This window comes from Acinonyx jubatus, chromosome B2 (assembly GCF_027475565.1).
Source record: "Acinonyx jubatus isolate Ajub_Pintada_27869175 chromosome B2, VMU_Ajub_asm_v1.0, whole genome shotgun sequence".
In the NCBI taxonomy this organism is placed as follows: domain Eukaryota; kingdom Metazoa; phylum Chordata; class Mammalia; order Carnivora; family Felidae; genus Acinonyx; species Acinonyx jubatus.
This window is the reverse complement of record NC_069385.1, coordinates 142,736,622-142,760,006: the sequence shown is the minus strand read 5'-3', so window position 1 is coordinate 142,760,006 and position 23,385 is coordinate 142,736,622. Positions and strand designations below refer to the sequence as shown.

Sequence of the window (23,385 nt, the reverse complement as noted above, 5' to 3'; positions counted from 1 at the left end):
TTTTTTAATTTAGGTTTTGTTCAGAGATATTTAAAAATATATAACCTATACCAATGCTAGAAAGGGCAAGTCACCTCGCCCTTTTATTTTAAATCACAGACAAGCAATACATTGAACGGCTAATGTTCACATTCAGATGATATGAGATGAAAAGAGGCTAAAACATATAGCATAACCAATGATTATGTTGGCAGACTAATTCTATCAGCAGTGGTTCTCAAAGTGTGGTCAGGGAACCCCTGGGGTTCCATGAGGGGCCCATGAGGTCAGAGCTAATTTCATAACAAATTAAGATGTTATTTTTGCTGTTTCATTCTCATTCTTTCACAAGTGACTGATGAGGTTTTCCAGAGAGTACATAATGTACAAGATCATAATGGGCTGAATAGAGAAGCAAATCTAAGAATCCAGCTGTCTTCTATTAAACAAAACAATAAATTTTTTAAAAAATCCAAAACCATGCTGTTCTAATTTTTTGTGTTGAAACAGATAGTTATTTTATTATTATTTAGATAATTATGTCTAAATGTAATGGGATTATTATTGTTGGTTTTAAGTAATTTAATGACTAAGTATTAAAAATTTTTCAGTATTTTAATTTCTAATATATATTCTTGACAGACATAACCCACATTAATAGAAGTTTTGGGGGTTTCTCAATAATTCTTAAGTATGTAAAGCGGTCCTGCGACTAAAACATTTGAGACTGCTAGTTTACAGCTTTGGGATCTCAAAATTTTTTTAAGGACAAGAATCAAAATTAGGGTGGTACTTGCTATAAAAGACTCCAAAATTACACTTTAGCAAGACTAGAACCATGTGTCTTGCTATTCTGTTGTTAATCAACAAAGTATAGCCAATTGAGTAAATGCAAATATAGTTTTAAATGTAATTCATCTCACCGCCTCCATTCCTGGCCAGCTACTTTTTCGAGACCTAATTGTGTGCTAATGCTAGGGTAGGTAGGAGGCATCTGGCCTGGTGTGCGTTATGCCTCTAATACACATTTGCTGACCTGACTTAAATCCAGGCTGCCTATATCTTCACTTAAGTTTACTTGGCTAAATCATTAAGTTTATTCCTTGTTTTGTTTTTGTAATTACCATTTTGGTCAGCAAAACTAGATTGGTAGGTATTGGTGCAGTGGGTAACAGAAGACTCTCCAGAACCACCCTGATCTGGCTTACAAACTGGATCTCATCCTCGCTCCCATACGACCATGGACAAGCTCTTTACCTAATCCGTGAGTGAATTTCCTCATCTGAAAATCAGGGATAAAAATAATACTTTCTACTTAACAACTTATAATGGTTGTTATACCAAGTAACAAAGTTATTAACATTTGTAAAAAAAATTGAGAACTAAACTTACCATATAATAAATGCCACGTGAAGATGTCTTAAAATATAATCTAATTTCAACTGCCATTTAAAAAATTGTTTTAACATTTATTCATTTTTAATGAATGAATGACAGACAGAGTATGAGTGGGGGAGGAGCAGAGAGAGAGGAAGACTCAGAATCTGAAGCAGGCTCCAGGCTCCAAGCTGTCAGCACAGAGCCCGATGCGGGACTTGAACTCACAGACTGCCAGACCGTGATGTGAGCTGTAGCCGGATGCTTAACTGACTGAGCCACCCAGCTGCCCCTCAACTGCCATTTAAAGCAAGTTCATGGATACCGATGCTTTTGTTTTCAGAGAAAATGTGTTTATTTAAATTCAGACACTTATTTAAATAAATTCAACCCATTTAATTCCAAGTTCATCCCCCACCACTAAAAGTTAAGAGTACCAAGTAAAACATGAGTAACAGTATAAACACACTGACAATGTTGAGAGAAAAACAGCAGGAAAATGCAGATCCAAACATAGACACAAGAGTTCAGAAGTATGGTAGAGAAATTCAAATGCATTCAGCTAGCAAAGCATCAAAAAGCCAGTAACTGAAATGGTCTAACTTATTTGGGCAATAGATAGAAAGGTTGGCCAAGCCCTCTGACCAATTTTTTTTAATGCTATAAATGTGGACATTGTCATCAAAATATCATTAATGTTATCATCTTAACAGTGTCTTTGTAATTCTAGCTACTCTTAAAAAAAATCTTACAATAATAAGTATACACAGTCACGTAGTATGGTCCAGCTAAAAGCAAAGGGAGAATTACAAAATTTCTAGAACTCTTTCACTCTTTGGCTTCCACGATATCCTTTGGGTTGAGTTTCCAACTCACATCTTCCAACAAGATAAAATCCTCCTCCTACTTGCCAGGCTCTGCGTCCCAAAGATGTGGACGTAATGCCGAATGGATGGACTGTACTTATCAACGTTGGCACGTGTTCAGCGTCCATCAGCTTAACAAGCCAAATATCCCAGCCTTTGAGCTTGTTTGCAACCAGCAGCAATGCCTAACTTCCAACTCTCTAGTTGTTTTGTTTTGTTCTTTTCCTGTAAACTTATGTGAATTCAAGTAATTAGATGAAATAAAGTATGTTACCCCCCCAAAAAGATTTATTTAGTAGATCTGGTTAACTTGTCTCTTTAGCTATTCATATTTTACCCAGAAGAAATGAGATCAGGGAAATATATACCTGATTTTTTTTTTCTGAAAGGCTAATTTCCCTTAAAATGGGTTATATAGACCAAGAATTTGCTAGCACCTTGTCACTAGTCATGGATGTAAAGTACCCTGGTCTGTCCCGTATTAAGTGGCTACACTGGGAGGAAGAGGGCACCCTCATCTTGTTGACCCTGTCACCCCACAGAACTGTGTTTTAACTGTTTAATGATAGTTCATTTCGAGTTATCAATAGTGAAAATATTTTGCTTTTTAGATAGTCCTTAAAACAATGAAGTGTAAAATCTGAAACAGACAGGAGAGCCGATGTTGTAGCATGGGAGTACTTAGGGGGAAAAATTGAGTTTTGAGATGGAAAACAAGGTTTGAAATGAATTATTAAACCCTAACAGGTACTTTTTCTGTGTGCGCGTTTAGGCAGGTGAACCCCAGGTAAGGAAAGCCCATTTCTGTGATAACTATCACATGCCTTCCAATTTGTTTTATTTACGACCAGAAGCCTGCCACCGAACACGGAGCATTGCTCTACTTGGGTTTCCATGGCAGTGAGCTGCAGTGTTTGGGGGTGCAGCCCAGAGGGGCTTGGGGAACAGTCAGGGGACAGGGCACGGAGGAGCTGCTGGTCCCTTGGCTCCTGTACTGTTGCCAGCACAGCATCTGTCTCCTCCTTCATCCTGTTACCACAGTGAAATAGCTTCCTGATAGAGCTCTATTTCAACCAGTTTCCTGCCAGCTTCTGCGGGGAGCATGACGCAGGCACATCGCACCATTTTTACATAGTGTGATAGGAAAAGGTCCATTTTACAAAGCGATGCCATGAAGGCAAGAGCTCTGCCCCTGCCTGTCCTCCTTAATCTCACTCATAAAGCCAAACCAGATGAACCCTGCAAAACTGACTGCAATTCACTGTCTTCTGCCAATATTAAGGGGAACGGGCTAGACCACCAAAAATGAGTAAAAGTAGAAGAGAGCCATCATCATTTCTTTGGGGGTGGGGGGAACTGTTCACCAGTGAGGGGCAAATCAAAGAAGATTTTGGCTGTAGAAGAATTAGAGAAAAATGTAAGTTCTATTAAGTATCTGAAATAAAACACTGATGGCATAGACATGAACTAATGAGGAGTAGGAATTAGTCTCTTATTTCAGATTAGCACCAGTGTGAATTTCCCTTGTTAAAGCAGTATTTGCACCCTGGGCTTGTTAATCAACTGTGGGGAAGCAAGGATCTTCAGTCAAGAATTTCTGGACTGAGTGAGCTATGGGAAAAAAAGATTTCCCCCAAGCTCAACAATTTATGTCCTCTGAATTGGGGCAAAGGTTTCTAAGCACATTTTCAAAACAACCCTTTGCCTTACATCATGATGAAATCACATTGGAAGAGCCCAGAAAGAAATGTAGAGCATATTTAAAGATGGAGAATCAAAGACTCATTTGTTGACTTCAGGAAAACGTGCCTAAGTGCCTCGTACTTTGAACACTCATGACAGAAAAGGTAGAAACTTCAGGATTATCTGAAGGAAAGAATGTTCCTCAAACTATTTATATCACCATCACTGTTCTTTCAGAGGTGAAAATTACCTCTGTGTATTACCACAACAGGTTTCTTAGAGGTTTCCCCAGTTTTCTGAAGAAAACAGAATTTTTCCAAAGCACTGGAGACATTTAAACTGTATTAGATGCCTGATAAAATCATAAATGATACGTGTATTTTGGTTGCAGAAATATTTATATCGTTCATCAAGAAAAAGGATCTGTGACTATTGTCAAGGTAGTCATGGTGATGACTTAAATTTTGAAAACTGTATCTGCGGGATAACAACCAGATGGACATAGGAGGCACAAAGACCATTTATTTAATTAGCTGATAAGATCAGTAAAAAGAAGAAATGCTGGTGGATAAAATTAAGATTTGTTTTTACTGAACTTAGTCAATTTAATATGTAAACCTAGCATAAATTATATAATTATATTGTTATATTTACATTTTATGTATTTATTGAATTATAGCAACTGTGCTTAAACACAATAAAAACTTATTCTTTCCATCTTGCTGTTAAAGAAACTGAAGACCAAAGTAAATAAGTAGCTCTTTCAGAGCAGCAGAAGTAGTAAATGGCACAGTTAAAAATAGCCCTCAGGACTTTAGATTCTTTTTAGAAGCTCTGCTACGTTATACATTTTTATGGTGCTTCTCTAAGTTAAATTTAAAAGATATTTTGATCATCTAAAGAATTTGTTTGAAAACCTAAAATAGCATGGGATATTTAATTCTCTCTTTCTCTTCCCTAGATGGATAAATAGAGAGATGATTGATAGACAGATATATGACAGATAGATAGATGATTGATAGGTAGATAGATAAATACATAACAGATTGATTGACAGGTGGATAGATGATGATAGATGATAGGTAGGTGGGTGGATATATACATAGATAGATAAATAATAGATTGATAGATGATGATAAATAGACAGACATAGATGACGGATAGATAGATGATAGATAAGCAGGTAGGTAGATAGATAACACATAGATTGATTGATAGATTGACAGATGATATATGATAGGTGTGTGGGTGGGCAGATGGACAGATGGATGGAAAGGCAGATGATAGATAGATAGACAAGCCCAGATTGATAGATGATGATAGATAAACAGACAGACATAGATGACAGATAGATGCTAGATAGGCAGGTAGGTAGATAGATAACACATAGATTGATTGATAGATTGACAGATGATGATATATGATAGGTGTGTGGGTGGACAGATAGGTGGATGGATGGATGGATGGAAAGACAGAAAGATGATAGATAGATAACAGATTGATAGATGATGATGACAGAGACAGAGGTATATATAGATACACATTTGTATATATCTATATACATCTCTATCTCTAGCTCTCCTAGTGTAGAAAATCATGTGTTGTTTCCCACTGGTCATCTGTTAGAACAAGAATGAGTAAGAAGAAAACCCTACAAGGGAAGAATATGTAAACAAACCAAACCTCCGAATGTAAGGTAACTTCATTATCACAGGTTTTCTTGGTTTTCTTGACACTTCTACAGTGTTGATACTGTGTCAAGGGTGTCTATGAGGTTATGATCATTTGGATCAAGGACCCTCAGCCTTGCCTGAGGTCTTCGAATTCTTCACTCGGACATTAACTGACAGGAGCAGAATAGCTCAGAGAAGATTCTTGCATGATAGAACTGCTGAGCCAATGGAAGCTTCTCTACTCAAAGGCATACAACACGTTACTGAAATGCTGTGTCCACAATTTTAATGACCCAGTCCAATTTCTCACACTGCAAGCCTATGTGAACTCTGAATGTAAACACTGGGCCAGATTTTGTTGGATACAGCAACACCACACTTTGAACTGAAAAACACTTGTGAATACTTAATCTTGAATATAAGGCTATCTGGGTACTCACATAGAATGGCAGAGAATACATATAACATAGAAGGACAACAATTATATTTTGTTTTTCTTTAGAATTAGATATCTTACTTTCTGTTATTGTCTCCAAAAACACTTCTATCTTGGATGAAAATAAAGGTAGAGAAAAGTATATTTCTAATAACTTTTATTTATAGCTGTTTATGTCAACTTCACCATCCCAACTACTCTGCATATAGTAATCTTAATATCATACTATACTATGACCAAATAAAAATGGCATAAAATAGCAACAGACAATAGATGCACAAACCTGGAAAAGTCTTTATACAAAAAATAACACGTAGATGTATTCTGTAAACTAAAGGGTAGATGGTCTCTGTGGAATGGAATTTGAAGAGAGGAATATCCCTTTAAAATTAGCCTGGTTTGTTTTTGGTGGTTTTTGTTTTTCGTGTTTTTTTGGTGGGTATTTTGTTTTTTTGTTTTTTGTTTTTTGTTTTTTTTGTTTTTTGTTTTTTTTTTTTTTTTTGGTCAGGAAAAGTCATCACTTCTCTTCAAGGAGTCAGAAATGCTTTCGAAAAGACACTATTTGCATAGCGAAATTCAGAAGTCTTGAGACTGTGGCACAGGAATAAATAGGAATTTGTGTGATGTAGAGCAAGTGTTGAGCCTGGTGTTCTCAGTTCTCATACATGTCTCATATGACTTGTTGCACTGGCTGGGCCATTCTGTCATGGGTCTACTTCTCTATCTTCACATCACCCTTTGCCTTCATGTTCTGCAGTGCCTGAGGCTGATTTCCCAAGACAGTTCCCTAGGAACTTTACCAGTGAGTACCCCCATATCACCCCTCCTGCTTTCAAGGACATGTAAAATCAACCAGTGTAATGCCTGGAAATAACAGACACTCAAAAATGAATCTCTTAAAATACGAGAAGTGAAGTCGAAAAGATGGAGGCGGTAGGCATTGGTCCCCTATTTTTATGTTGGAGCAAGCCACACTGGTGCTCAACCTGATGTCAAGGTAATGTTCCCCATGGCAAACTGCATTCGGCAAACTAAAATAATGGAAACCCTTTCCCAACCCCCAGGGGGAGAAATGACATCATTGACTATACTCTCAACGTTAATTATTTTCCACATGCATATATGCTTAATTTCTTGGTGTCTGCTACGGCTTGTCCTCTATCTAGGAAATGCTGGTGTTTAAAACATTTACAGAGATCACAAAACGGCAACAGCAAACCCTCATAACAAGAGCCATGTCCTTATTAAAAATTTATTTATTTATTCCTGAAAGGGTAGGGGGAGGGACAGAGAGAGACAGAGAGAGAGAAAAAATCCCAAGCAGGCTCCCCAATGTCAGCTCGGAGCCAGACATGGGGCTTGAACTCATGAACTGTGAGATCCTGACCTGACCTGAAATCAAGAGTCAGACGTTTAACCGACTGAGCCACCCGAGAGCCACCCTGATAATCACTGTATGTATGAACTTTAAATAACTTCCCTCTTATTTTATCTGTGAGGAAAACTGAAGTTGAGTGACCGCAGTAGTTAAGGTCATACTAGTTGCTAGCAAAGATACATTCTGAAATCTTAGTAGCTAAAACAATAGAAGTTTCTCTTCTATACAACAGTCCAAAGAGAGTGCTAAGTGGATAATCTTCCTTGCAGTGATTTTAGACTCAAGATTTGTATTGTTAGAGCTACATTCTCTCTTTTTTTTAATATATGAAATTTATTGCCAAATTGGTTTCCATACAACACCCAGTGCTCATCCCAAAAGATGCCCTCTTCAATACCCATCACCTACCCCCCATCGACCCTCACTTTGTTCTCAGTTTTTAAGAGCCTCTTATGCTTTGGCTCTCTCCCACTCTAACCCCCCCCCCCTTTTTTTCCCCTGGATCCTGAGAAACTAAACAGCTATATTCTCTTCAAGACGGCTTACAAAGTCACTGTGGAAGAGGAAAATCACAGCACCCTAGAAATGATACTCTTCACTCCCACGTACCGTCCATTAGTGAGAATCAGTCCTACGGCTTTGTCTAAAAGCAAGGAAGATTGGAAAATTGAGACCATAGCATAGAAGCCTCTGCCCAGAAGTATGTTCATACTACAGATGGGGAACACAAATCTTTGGTAGACAATTGGCAATTTCTGCTAGAGAAGCAGTGAAGCTGGCATTTGAACTCATCTTTGGCTCCAGATGTGAGTTCCTAGCCACACTGTCATACTTTTGAAAGTATGGCTTATGCTTTACTGGCTCCTTCACTGCCCTGCATGAAAGTCTTTATGGCTGTGACTATACATAGCAGAGTGAAATTATAATAATATTTTAAGGCATTCTGAAAAAAAAAATCCCCATTACTTTCTGAAACTCTGCCAGCAAAGTAATCTTGAGAATTTCCATTGTGGGGTAGGGTAGGCACGTTCTAAGATCTGAATGAGTGTCACAAAAAATATACGATTTTCAACATTCAAAGGACACAATTTTCAGCACCTTCCCTGTAATATTCCAGTATAGAAAAAAAATCTAAATGTACAGTTAGCCAAATCAATTATTATTCAATGGTGCTTTATCTCTTTGCCAGATCAATCTTATTTGATGGAGTCATATGTGCCTTAGAATAGAACTGTTTTTCTTATTATCAGCTTTTCTAATAGAAAATTTCACAAAGCCAAGTTCCGTATACAATTTAATGTTGGAAGGGACTGCCCTCTACCAATAAGCTTTTATCGGTCATGTCTAAGCATACCAGAATAAAGAAAACTACTTGTCTCCTGCTATTCAATAGCAATGGAGAACTATAGAAACTCTAAAGATAAAAAAAAAAAAAAGACACAAATGGAAAAGACAATATTACCCTCCTCCATTACATTCTTTAACCAAAACACCCTGGCAGGATCTGCTATATACGTTGCTGAGTAAGTTGAGCTGAGCCTCTCTGAAACTGTACACAAAAAAAATTTGCTATACAGTTCTTTAATTCAGCAAATTTAATTCTACATATGTTTATTTAACAATGCAGCCGAACTCGGTATGTTGGCAGATCGGACTAGCTGACTGACAGTCTGCACTGGAAATAGACCGTAAGACTGCTGTCTTGCTATTTCTAACCTTTCTTCCTATTAATGACCACATAATTCTAATTTCTGAATCAAATGCACCAATGATCTACACTTATTTTTAATTCAGATGAAAAGGTCAAAAGTAAGGCCTGTAAATAACTATTAATATTGTTTTCCTAAAATGTCAAAAAGGGAGAAACACAACAAAACTATAAGCAGAAAATTAGCCTTTTCGACTGACATTAATATCAGTTCTTTTCAACAAATGTTTATTGAGCACTAACCATGTGCTATGCGTTGTGATAGCATCCCACAAGAATGATTCATATGCCCTTTTTCTCCTCAAGGTGTTTACAATGTTGTTGGGGGAAATACATGCTTCAATACTTCAAAAAACAAAATATGAGTAGCATCCATTCAAGTAGCTCTTCTTAGAGTTCATCCGTGCCAAATCTGGGAAGAGGTTGTATATTTGTATCATCTTTATGGAGGTCTGAAAGTGAATCACTAAACTTAATCTACCCCAAAATACACGGAGTCAAGGTGAAGTTCTTTGTTACCCTGATTTACACCCATGAGATGAAGGAAGCCTTCCCATGCGGCCACAGGATCTTCTTTCCTACCTATGAGATCACGCAGCCCTACCCACACAAGAGACAGTGACAAATGAGAAGTTCAATCACCACTTTGTTGTAATTATCCTACTGTCCATCACTCCCACTTAAGCCCTGTAGTAAAGCTGGGGTGGAATGCTTGACTTCCACAGAAGTAGAGGCCCTTCCCTGGCTTTTAAGTTCTCATCACAAGCAAGTTGCTGAGCCCAAATTAATGAGAAATCCAATGCATGAAAGCAGTTTTATAAAATGAAGGTGGCTCATCATCCCCTCCCTTCTCCCCCCCCCCCCCAAAAAAAAAGTCAGGCCAAACTCTGTTTGTGGCTTTTACCATGTAGACAAGGGATCAAGGAAGAACATTAGAGGCAGGGATGACTGCTTTCCACATGGAGGCAAGACAGGATGACAATCACGGGCACCACTTTTCACAGAGCTATCCCCCACTACAAAATGGGCCCAATCTGTGTTTCGGGAATCTGGCCAAAGTGGCAATTCCTGTGTGTGTTTGGGTAAACAGAAGGAATGTGAGGAGGACTAAGGAACGGGTCCATGGGGAAGAGACAGCTTTCCTAAAACTGTAAAAGGTAATGTTCCCCATGGCAAACTGCATTCGGCAAACTAAAATAATGGAAACCCTTTAAATTTCCCCAGAAATTTGGAAACCCAAATTCTGCTATTCTCTATCTCTAGAAAATGTTGCTGAGAAAAACTTCAATAACAGCTGCTTTAAAAATATTAATTTGCGGGGCGCCTGGGTGGCTCAGTCGGTTGAACGGCCGACCTCAACTCATGGCTCATGAGTTCGAGCCCCGCATCGGGCTCTGTGCTGACAGCTCAGAGCCTGGAGCCTGCTTCAGATTCTGGGTCTCCCTCTCTCTCTGCCCCTAACCCACTTGCATTCTGTCTCTCTCTCTCTCTCTCAAAAGTAAATAAACATTAAAAAAAATAAAAAAACAGTAATAATAATTTGCATTTGTTAGAGTGTCATTACAAAATGAGTCCAAAAACAAAGAAAAGATTGAGATATGGTGAACTCCATATACATGGGTTCTCTGTCTTTGGGACACAACAAAGTAAGGAATTCGTGAAGTGGGTGATTTCTCTCCACCACACGTAATGTCATGTTATTACATGACATAAGCTACACTTTAGTCCTTCAACTTACAACAAATTTAGAATAGTACTTAAAAGTACTCTAAATAGGTAACAGACACTTCTAATTTGGGAAAATCTATAAGGTTATATAAAATTCAATACTTGGTCAATACATTTTGAAACAAGTCTAGTAAATATAACACATAAACCTTGCCCAAGTGGTAACTAAAGCTGTTGCTTTAAAAGCCAGCCTATGAAATTATGACATCGCATGTAACTTATAAACAATTTCTCATAGGTTCATTTTGCTTTGTTTCTTTCCAGAAGTATTACTACACTTCCTTTTGAACAGCCTTACATAGACCTTCCATTTTTAAAGGCCTATTGCTGCCTTGGGATATAATATAACTAATAAACCAAAATTTTAAGAGAGTGACATCACCACACCCGGGTGGCTCAGTCGTTTCTGCCTCTGACTCTTGATTTCAGCTCAGGTCATGATCACATGGTTCCTGGGTTCAAGTCTCGTGTTGGGTTCTGTGCTGATGGCATGGAGCTTGGTTGGAATTCTCTGCCTCCCTCTCTCTCTGCCCCTCCCTACTCACTCTTTCTCTCTCATTCAAAAATAAATAAGTAAACATTAAAAAAAAAAGGGCAAGAGAGAGTGATGTCATCAAGGTGGTAGAATAGGAGACTCCCTCCATCCTTCATCCCTCACAAAGAACAACAATTAGGTGGCTATTCACCAACAAAAACAGCCCTGGAAGATCTTACGAATCCACTTGCAAAGCTTCAGTAACACAATGGAAGAAACATCTTGAGAATAACTGCACAAAAAGAAACAGGGGAAATGGTCTCATTTTGCCAGCATCATCCTATCCCCTAGGCCTGCACCATTCAGCACCAAGAGAGAACTCCCCAGCCTGAGACAGTTTTCCTCAACAGCAAAAGGAGAGAGGGGTGAGCAACAAGCTTCCTCAGCCTTTCCAGGCACTGCGTGAAGGACCGCTTTGGTTTCAGCCCATGCAGAGACCGGGGCAGCTGAAACATCTAGAGATGATTAGGACGAGGAGGAACAAGTACTACCAAGAGCAGCCACATAGTAGGAGTGACCATGGTTCCCAGGGGCTTTCACCACTGAGGACCTCAACAGCCCTTGTAAACAACTGTGAACCCTAAGAGCTTGTATCACTGACAACTTTGTCCCAGTCCTCAGCAGACTGCTCCACAGAGGACCCCAGCAGCTCTCACCACTGAGGAAACTAATGGCCGGCACAGTCACCATGAGCCCCTGCAGCTCTTGCCGCTACAGCTCACAGAAGGAAGTCTGGAAAATTCACAAGTATGGGGAGATTGAACAACATGCTCCTAAACAATTGGGTGGACAAAGAAGAAATCAACAAACTGTCAATGTCTTGAGACAAACGAAAATGGAAATACAACACACAAAACTAATGGGCTGCAGCAAAAACAGTTCTGAGAGGGGAGTTCATAATGATACCTACAATAAGCAAAAAGAAAGAACTCAAATAAACAACCTGTCTTTACACCACTAGAAGCCAGAAAAAAAAAAAAAAAGAACAATCTAAACTCAAAGTTAGTTTGAGGACAGAAATAAAGATTAGAGCAGAAATAAATGAAATAGAGACTAGAATGACCACAGAAAAGATCAGTGAAATGAAGAGGGTTTTTTTTCAAATATAAACAAAATTAATAAAGATTTAGCTAGAATAACTAAGGGAACAAAAGAAGATTCAAATCAAATCAGACATGAAAGATGAGATGCTATATAACTTATACCACAAAAACACAAAGGATCGTGACACTATTATGAATGATTATACACCAACAAATTTGACAACCTAAAAGAAACAGAGAAATTCTCAGAAACACACGGCCTACTAAGACTGAATCAAAAGAGATAGAAAATTTGAACAGAGCAATCATGACTAAGAAATAAAAATCAGTAAGAAAAAACCCGCCCAACAAAGAAAAATCCAGGACTAGATGGTTTCACTGGTGAATTCTACTGACCATTTAAAGAAAAATTAATACCATTCCTACTCTAATTTCTAAAAAATTGAAGAGGAAGGAATAGTTCCAAACTCACTCTACAAGGCCAGCATCACCCTGATTACCAAAACCAGACACTACAAGAAAAGAAAATTACAGGCCAATATTCCTAATGAACATAGATTCAAAAATATTCAACAAAATACCAGCAAACTGAATTCAACGGCACATTAAAAGAATCATACACCATGATCGAGTTGAATTTATCCCTGGGATGCAAGGATGATTCAATGTATGCTAACCAATAAATGTGATACAGCACACTAAAAAAAAGGAAAAATATAAACCATACAATCATCTTGATACAAAAAGAAGCATTTCACAAAATTCACCACATTTTATGACCAAAAAACCCTCTTAATAAATTAACGTATGGAAGGAATGTCCTTCAATATAATAAAAGTCATATATAACAAGCCCATATCATACTCAATGGCGAAAAGCTGAAAGCTTTTCCTCTAAGATAAGAAACAAGATAATAGTGCCTGCTCTTGTCCCTTGTATTAAGTAGTAAAAGTCTCAGCCAGAGTAATTAGGCAAGAAAAAAAAAAAAAGCATCCAAATTAGAAAGGAAAAAGAAATATTGTCTCTATTTGTAGATGACATAATCTTATATATAGAAAACCATAAAGATGTCATCAAAAACTGTTACCATTAACAAATATAGAACAAGTAATAGAATATAAAGTCAACATACAACAATCAATTGCATTCCTATACCCTAACAACAAACTTCCCAAAAAAGACATTAAGAAAACGATCCCAGTGGCTCAGACAGCTGGGCATCCAACTTCAGCTCAGGTCATGATCTTGTGGTTCATGAGTTCGAGTGCCACATCAGGCTCTGTGCTGACTGCTCGGAGCCTGGAGCCTGCTTCAGAATCTGTGACTCCGTCTCTCTCTTTGTCCCCTCCCCAGCTCATGCTCTGTCTCTGTCTCTCAAAAACTAAATAAAAATTTAAAAAAATTAAAAAAAAAAAAAAAGAAAACAATCCCATTGGGGCACCTGAATTGGTCAGTTGGTTGAGCATCCAACTCAGTTTCAGCTCAGGTCATGACCACACAGTCGGGATTGAGCTCTGCATCTGATTCTGTGCTGGGCATGAAGACTGCTTGGAGTTTTTCTCTTCCTCTCTTTCTCCGCCCCTCCCCCCCACATGTGAGTGCACTCTCTCACTCTCTTTCTCTCTTTCTCAAAATAAATAAATAAATAAATAAATAAATAAATAAATAAATGCAATTTAAAAAAAACAATCCCATTTACAATTACATAGGCAAGAATAAAATAATTAGAAATAAATTTAACAAGGAAGTGAAAGATCTGCACGCTGAGAACTATAAAATCTTGATGAAAGAAATCAAAGGAGACACAAATAAATGGAAAGATATCCTGTGCCCATAGATTAGAACTGATACTGTTAAAATACCCATTCTATCTAAAGTGATTTAGACATTCAATGCAATGCCAATCAACATTCTGGTGGCATTTCTCACAGAAAAGACACCAAATAGCTAAAGCAACTTTGAACAAGAATAATAAAGCTGGAGACATCTGAAGTCATAATTTCTAACTTCAAACTATATTGCAAAGCTATAGTAACCAAAACCATATAGTGTTGGCAAAACACACACACACACACACACACACACACACACACACACAGCAATGGAACACAATGGAGAACCCAGAAAGAAGCTCACGCATAAAAAGTCAACTAATTTTTGACAAAAGTGCAAAGAATATACAATGGGGAAAGAAGAGTCTTTTCAATAAATAGTGTTGGGAAAACTGGATATCCACATGCAAAAGAATTAAATTATATTATACTAAACACAAACACAATAATCAACTCAAAAAACTCCTAGAAGAAAACACAGAGGAAAGAACTCTTGAATATTGGTGTTAGCAATAATTTTTTAAATAGATAACAAAAGCAAATAATAAATAAGTTGGACTATCTTTAAATAAAAATGCCTTGCATAGCAAAGCAATTAATCAACAAAATAATAAGGCAAGCTATGGAATGGGAAGAAATATTTGCAAACCACATATTTAATAAAGGGTTAACATCAAATCCCACCATTTGCAACAGCATGAATGAATATGAAAGATGCTATGCTAGGTGAAATAAGCCAGACACAGAGAGACAACTATCAAATTACCTCACCTGTATGTGGAATCTTTAAATTTTTTTAATGTTTATTTATTTTTTGAGAGACAGAGACAGAGTGCGAGCTGGGGAGTGGTAGAGAGAGAGGGGGAGACACAGATTATGAAGCAGGCTCCAGGCTCTGAGCTGTGAGCCTAATGCTGGGCTCGAACCCACAGACTTCGAGATCATGACCTGAGCCGAGATGAAGAGTGGGACGCTTAACCGACTGAGCCACCCAGGCACTCCTAACTAGAAGAACATTTTCATTCAGAAAATCAAACGATTCACCCATGCCTTTCTTTTCTGAAGAAAAGAACTCCATTTTGCAACGTACTCCATTTTGCTTTGAAGAACTTGGAATAGACATTTGCCGTCCTAGCAACAGGCGCTTCATCCGTTTCATCCGCCATCTTGTGAATTTCACAAAACAATTGCCAGAACGTTCATCGCCATGTAGTCTGTTTTTAAGATCTGGCCAGACTACTTTCAATAGACTTAGGCTCTACGTGCCGAGTGAGAAATACTGGAGGAGGAGTCATCACCGCTACGTTTGGATGGTGGACTATAAAAGAATGGTCTCTCAGCCAAAGAGAGAGGGGAAAATGAGAAAAGGAAGCACACCTTCTGACCACCTGATAGAGTGATAGGATGGCATCCCTCTAGCCTCCAGAATGCATCCCATAAATCATATTATGAGAAGGTTATTTAATTCTTTTTCACTGCGTCAGACATTTTTCCCCTGCTCTCAAATCCCGCCAGGCCTGTTGTGCCAAACACTCCCAGGAGACACACGGGGTGACACCGTGCGTTTCTGCAACTGGGGAGAGGCAGCACAATCCTCAGCTTTAATGCAGGGCCCGTCTCCGCGCCCCAGGGCTCTGCTTCTTTGTCAATATCCTCAATGGCACATCCCTGAATGTTACTTAGTGCTTAATGAAAAAACAGATTGCTCTGCCTAGCATCTAATAGTTGTTAATATCCTAATAACATTAATGTATGCAATATTGAGCTGACTTGTGAGGCTGACAAGAGCCTACGTGTGTGGAAATGTAATTACAGTGGAAGTTTAATGGTAAATCACTGCAGTTTCTCTCTTCCTTAATAAACTGTGAGGTACTACCGAATAAAACAGAAGCAATTAGGGGAATCAACAGGATCTTGAGCTGAGGGACAGGAGGGAACGGAAGACATAGAACCACTGCACCCCCAAGGTAGCTTGCATAAAACGTTGCCATTTAACAGGAGCTGAGCTTGGGTCCATCCCCTTACCCATCCGCCTCGAATACAGCAGTTTGATTTCTCATCAGAGGTACCTTATTTTCAACTGTGCTCAAGGACCTTAGCAATCCAGACAGCTCATTAAATTCCATCTATTATTTCTGTATTCCCCTCGTATCTATTGAAAGTGGTTATTTATAAAACACTAACATTTTATTTAGTTTTATTTAAAGGCAAGAAACCCCTTATTCCCGAGATCTTTCAGCTGTGATTGTTAGATGGACAGACCAGGACACAGACGGCGCAATGAATCTAGGACAGCACATGGCACAGGTTAGGGACCCTGCTGCCCAGCAGGGAATCACAGAGGATTTAGACAGTGATGGACCGGAGTTCAAAGCTCGGCTCCAGGGCTTTAGAGCTGGGCTACTTTGGACAAGTTGCTTCAATCACTTTGATACCCTGTTTCCTGATTTATAACATGAAAATATCAGGTAATAATATTGACGTCAGGGGCACCTGGGTGGCTCAGTCCGTTAAGCGTCTGACTCTTGATCTCCGCTCAGGTCATGATCTCGCGGTTTGTGGGATCGAACCCCAAGTCGGGATGTGTGCTGACAGGGCAGAGCCTGTTTGGGATTCTCTCTTTTCCGTCTCTCTGCCCCTCCCCTGCTCACACACGTGTGCGTGCTCTCTCTCTCTCGCTCGCTCTCAAAATAAATAAATGAGCATTTCAAAAAATAGTATCTTCATAAGGTTGTTATGAGGAACAAATTAAATAATGTACTAAACGTCTGACCTGGTACAGTTCCTACCGCTTCTAATGCACTCAATACATATTATTAATAGTTCATTATTATATCATCAGCCGCCATGTATATATGTGTGTACCACCACCCTGCAGCCTCAACATGTTTGCTAGACCTTGTTCCTGCAGCGAGACTAAGTGATGGAATCATTACAGCATCTGGACAGACAGGATTATTGTAATTATACTGTCTAACCCTATTATAGGACACAGGAGGAAACGCAGTTGATCTGAATTCATATATCTAATCATTAACTGGTCAGATACAAGCTCAACACCAGGCTCTGAAACAGGCACTCAAAATACAAACATAAATAGAACAGAGTCCCTATTCACCCGAGATCCACCATCCTTCTATTGAACCAGACAGCTTGGAGGCAAATGAGAAATGCACCAGCCCATTCAAGCTGCTATTGACCCTCAAACCGCAAAGAGAGAGAACGTACCTCTCCGGCTGACAGTCTGAGAAGGTGTTTAGAGAAGATGACATGTGCTCTGTTGCCAGAGTCCACATAAGACGGAAACTTGAAGAAAAAAAAAATCAGAGTACAGAAAAACAAATATGACTATGCACGAGTATCATCAGTCATTAAGGAAATGCAAATTAAAACCCCAGCCAGATACTGCTACATCACAATTGGAATGGCTAAAATACAAAATAAAAGCAAACAACTACAATTCCAACCGCTGGAGACGATGTGGAGGAACTAGATGGATCATACACTGTTGGTGGCAATGCGAAATGGTATAGGTACTTTTCACACCAGCTTGTCAGTTTCTTATAAACATCCATTGAACAAATGATACAATCTTTCTCCTAGGTATACACCCGAGTGAAATTTTTTAAATTAGGTTTACATAAAAACCTCTTCGTGAGCATTTATAGTCTCTTGGGGCACCTGGTGGCTCAGTTGATTAAGCATCCGACTTTGGACCAGTCATGATCTCACGGTTCATGGGTTCAAGCCGCATGTCAGGCCCTGTGCTGACAGCTCAGAGTCTGGAACCTGCTTCGGATTCTGGGTCTCCCACTCTCTCTGCCCCTCCCCACTCACACTTGGTTTCTCTCTCCCTCTCTCTCTCTCAAAAATAAACAAACATTAAAAAAATAACCTCCCCGGGGTGCCTGGGTGGCTTGGTCAGTTAAGCGTCTGACTTCGGCTCAGGTCATGATCTCACGGTCCGTGAGTTCGAGCCCCGCGTCGGGCTCTGGGCTGACTGCTCGGAGCCTGGAGCCTGTTTCAGATTCTGTGTCTCCCTCTCTCTCTGCCCCTCCCCTGTTTATGCTCTGTCTCTCTCTGTCTCAAAAATAAACGTTAAAAAAAAAAATTAAAAAAAAAAATAATCTCCCCAAACTGGAAACATCCCAAATGCCACCTCCCACCCCCACAATGAATGAATCGATAAACACACCATGGTACATCCTTACTACGCAGCAGTAAAAAGGAACAAATTATGGATACATGTTAATAATGTGACTGAATCTCAAATGCATTATGTTCTGTGAAAGGAGGCAGGCTTAATACATTACTAACGTATGATTCCATTTGTGTGGCATTTTGGACAAGGGAAAACCATAGAGAGAGAATACAAAATCACCAGTTTCTACGGGGTCAGAGGAGGCAAACTTTAAAGGGGCAGGAAGGACACTGTGGAGTAATGGGGCAGTTCTGGATCTTGCCTGTGGTGGTAGTTACCAGACTTCAAGGATCATCAAACTTTACTCTAAAAGGGACAGATTTTACTGTATGTGCATTATACCTTATGTTTCAGAAGGGCCCAAACGCACGATGTTCAAAGACCTGGAAATATAAATATTTTTTTAATGTTTTTTATTTATTTTTGAGACAGAGGGAGACAGAGCATGGACAGGGGAGGGGCAGAGAGAGAGGGAGACACAGAATCCGAAGCAGGCTCCAGGCTCCGAGCTGTCAGCACAGAGCCCAACGCGGGGCCCGAACTCGCAAACTGCGAGATCATGACCTGAGCCAAAGTCAGACGCCTAACTGACTGAGCCACCGAGGCGCCCCCCAAAGACCTGGAAATATAAAGCAGAGCAGCAAACTCAGGTTTTGCAAGTATGACAAGAGAATCGGGGGGTATCATACAGCTATTGCTTCGCTAGCCACCTGGCACGTGGTAGAGATCCGAATACCACATGTAGCGTGAATGAATGGTGTCGAGAGACTGGAAATAGATAGGAGCCAACTTGCCTCCAATCATCGAATCATTAACCAAGCCCGCACGCTTACATTTGGCTCAGCCATCTAATGAGTATCTCTGTCCTATATATTATTTAGTGAGTCCTGTCTTCAAGGAAGGAAGAAAATATAATAAGATGAGGCGTATAAGGGCAGCCACGGACGCCGGTTCCTTATAATCTATGCCGTCACACACAGCAGCCCTGGGGGTGTTTGCTGGGGAGACGGTTCTCTGTGTTCACGTCTCCAGGTGTCAGAGAGAACTTCGCTAAGGACAAACATAAGTAACAGCAGGAACACGGAATCCAAGGGCTGAACATGAGAGCTATGCAATTCCACGGGTTTTATGCCATTAGGCCCACCTCAGTCAAATATTTTTTCAACAGTTTTTCCATATATATTTAGGCAGCCATCCATGTGTACATGATACTCCAGGGTAATGTGTGAGAAGATAACGTAATACAAAATTATTTTCATAGGAGTAAAACATCACCTCACACACGGGTCATAATCAGAAGTCAACGTCATAACTCAGGACAGAGAGAGAAACACCTGGCGAGTGTAGAACCTCGTGGAGCTATGCACCCAAGTGCTGGGAAAAGGCTGGAATTAAGGGAATGAATGCAGGGAAGGGAGAGCTGTGCCTGAACAGTGTATGGTGGGATTCTAACCATATTTATTACTTCCGGAGCAGGAGGCATTTTGAGCAGTCTACTCACCATCCTTAATTAATCATCCCAGAATGCCTGACCTGCAAAGAAATATTAGTCTCTTGGAAACAATGACTTTAGAAGGTGAAGATGAGCCAGAGAGTCTAATGTCCGCAAAAAGAACTCTTTTGACTATTTCAATACCGTGGTGCTCTACTCTGAGAGGATGGGTGTTCAACAACATGCAGCTCTATTTCTTTCTAGAACGGGAACAACTTGGAGGGGTTTTGTGGGGTTTTTTGTTTTTGTTTTCGTTTTTGGTGGTTTTTTTTTTTTTTTACATTTTTTTAAATAATACTTCTAGATAAAGGGCCAGATGGTATTAGGACGAGGGAAGAGAGTCAGAAACAGGAAATTCGGTGTCAGGGCAAGAAAGGACGTGTAGAGAAAAGTTTAGAGAAGTTACTCTGTGCATCCACCGAGAATCCACACGTTGGGGTTTTATCACGACCGAGTCTTTTGAGATTCATCTGTCACTAGACAGTACTAAGCACGCTGTCTTTAAAAGAAATCTTTGTTCGGATTCCCCCCTGACAGGAAAAAGCTTCTGGGTTCACTCAACCCTATCTTTATCCTTTACAAAGGAAAACTATAGAGAGAATGGCTTTACTCCCAAGGGCTTTCCCAGGACTTCTTATTTAACTAGCTCGTCTAACCAGAGAAGTGTTCACACTCCCTCCATTCACCTGCTACAGGCCTCACACAACAAAAAAGCTTCTATTTTCTTTCCTTTGGGGTTCCTCAAAGTCTAGGTGCCCCAGAGAAGAATCCTTTGAAACGAGGTGACCTAGGTGATTGATAAAAGGGCTGGAACGTTCCAAAAGTTCCAGTGGTTATTGCTTGTTTTCCTCAACCCCACAATAGCGGAGAATACATGACCCAGATTCAAATCATCATCAGAAGAGATTTCCAATCCTGTATCGAAACACAAAAGAAACGGCAATAGTTCTCACATTACATTTAATCGCAGAGAGCCTCTCACACCCATGGTATATGGAATGCTGACCGGCCCTTGCTTCAAAGCATCCAGATCACTGTACAAAAATCAGCATGTGCTTCACTCTAAGGCATTCCGAAAGAGAATATTCAATCTCAAAATCCAATAACCCCGGTCAACTTCTTACAGCATTCCACAGTTGAATTTTCTGTTTTTTACCTCTAATCTCATGTTTATGCTCTGGATTATAATTTCATACACTGTACTGCAAAACTGCAGAACTTTTCCCAAGAAATATTGCTGGGCTTGGAATAAAAAATGATCGCTTCTCATTGTAATGAGTGCACAGCGCTCATCTCCTGTGTCTCAGGTACGACCCTCAGTTGCAGGCAACACAAAGTGGTCCTGGGTTATTTAAATAGAAATGTATTTATCGGAGGGGTGCCTGGGTGGCTCAGTCTGTTAAGCGTCGGACTGTTGATGTCGGCTCAGGTCATGATCTCGAGGTTCATGAGTTCAAGCCCTTTGTCAGTCTCTGTGCTGACAGCATGGAGCCTGTTTGGGATTCTCTCTCTCTCTCCCCCTCTCTCTGCCCCTTCCCTGCTTGTGTGCGTGCTCTCTCTCTCTCTCTCTCAAAATAAATAAACTTAAATAAAAAGAGACATACTTATTGGAAATACAACGGGTCCACAGAATCTGCACGAGGGTGGAAAATCAGCCTCAGGAAGTACGCCAGAAGTGAAGGAATTTGGTAAAGAAGCAAGAAACAACAATTGCCACGTGGCAGAAATGCCCAACTGAGACGTTACCTCAGGTCCCACAGAACACGGACGGGGCTGGACACCACACCCTCACCGCTCACAGCGAGAGCTATGAATGCATCTTCAGTCTCCCTGTCTTTGCACCTTCCGCTCCAGATTAAAATTCAGAGGCTGAAACATCTAATTGGCCAAAGCCAGGTCGTGTCCTGGTATGTGCAGACTGCTGATTACTCGCACAAACCCGCTCTACGAGTCACTGTTACGACTAGAACACCTTTCTTTAAAAAGTCTTCTTTAAAGATTTAAAAATAAATAAATAAATAAATAGATAAATAAATAAATAAATAAATAAATAAAGGGGACACCTGGGTGGCTCAGTCGGCTGAGCATCCAACTTTGGTTCAGGTCATGATCTCACGGTTCATGAGTTCGAGCCCTGCGTCGGGCTCTATGCTGACAGCTCAGAGCCTGGAGCCCCCCTCGGATTCTGTGTCTCCCTCTCTGCCCCACCCCTGTTCACACACACACTCTCTCTCCCTCTCTCCCTCTCTCTCTGTCTCTCAAAAACGAATAAGAATTAAAAACAAAAAATAAGGTCTTCTTGGCAATAAAAGTCTGAAACTCCAAAGGAGGGAAAATACCTTCTTTATGTCACTACATACGACAAAGCAGTAGCCCAAATATTCACAGAGAACCGTAGGATAATAGCAGAAAAATGAGCGCTGACCATTGATATGCCTCTGCTCCTCTCTTGACATTAATTTTGGCTCAAGTTTGCTCACGTTTGGTTACGCCACAAACTCCTAGGACACTCACCAGAACCAACAAAGAGATATTTCTCCCCAGCGTGGTTATTTCTTGATTACAGGGAGCGGCGGTGGCCTGGGAACAGGTGGCTTCCTTCAATCAGCTGAGTTCCTGAGAGATGAGAGGGGAGGCAGGTCTTGCAAGATCTGTCGCCGTCTGGCAGTGGCTCAGACATCCCAAGATTTTCTGTCACTTTCTGGAAAGAAGGGGACATTTCAGAAACTACAAAGCTTCTCTCAGCTTTGATTTGGTGCACAGCTCACAACAGCTGTAAAAGTTGAAAAGTTGAATCTTGGGGGATGGGTGGGGAAGAAGGTCAAGTCTGATTATAATGTGGTTTTGCTAAAGTGTATTGTTTTCAGAAGAGGGAAAAACCATTGGGTACGAATATGCAGAGAGTGAAAAATGAAAAAAAAAAAAACAAAACCAAGATGTTAGTTTTATTTCAAGCTGTGGACACGGAGCCCACAATCCCAATTACATATACGCTTCTAGGGGCAGAAGGAAGAACTCTTTGTCTTTGAAATGCTCCAAGATCATCTCCGAAAACATGCACTGTTTTTAGTTTGTTTTAAACTGTCATAATCTGAATAGTGAGGGGTGGCAGTGTCTAAATGCTGAACAGGTTAGTGAAACCAAAGTATTCATTAAGAACTGAGTGGCTGATTTTCACTGTACCCTCCTGATGCAGCAGCAAAGTGGAGAATTTTCTCTTTGGACGTCACTTATTTCCTTTTACTTATTCCCTAGTATAAAGACACACACACACACCCCACTCCAAGTAATACAAACACGTCTCTGTCCTCTCTAGAGATTCAAACTGGAATTGTTTTGTTTTGTTTCCGAAAGCAATGGAGTTGTGTCTCGGAATAGCTCCCAGGTTTTTCATGGTTCTCTTATCAGTTCACACCACTTTTGACAAGAAATGCCAGCAGGAAGGTAGCTCTAT

At 40.0% G+C, this 23,385-nt stretch overlaps 1 long non-coding RNA gene across 1 annotated transcript in view; it reads right to left on the bottom strand.

The window, feature by feature from the left end:
* LOC128315709 (uncharacterized) overlaps positions 1–23,385 on the bottom strand; it is a 372,477-nt gene that overhangs the window by 56,315 nt on the left and 292,777 nt on the right. The window contains exon 16 of the long non-coding RNA XR_008298770.1: positions 22,446–22,632. This is a non-coding gene — a long non-coding RNA (uncharacterized LOC128315709). The remainder of the gene's footprint in view (positions 1–22,445; positions 22,633–23,385) is intronic.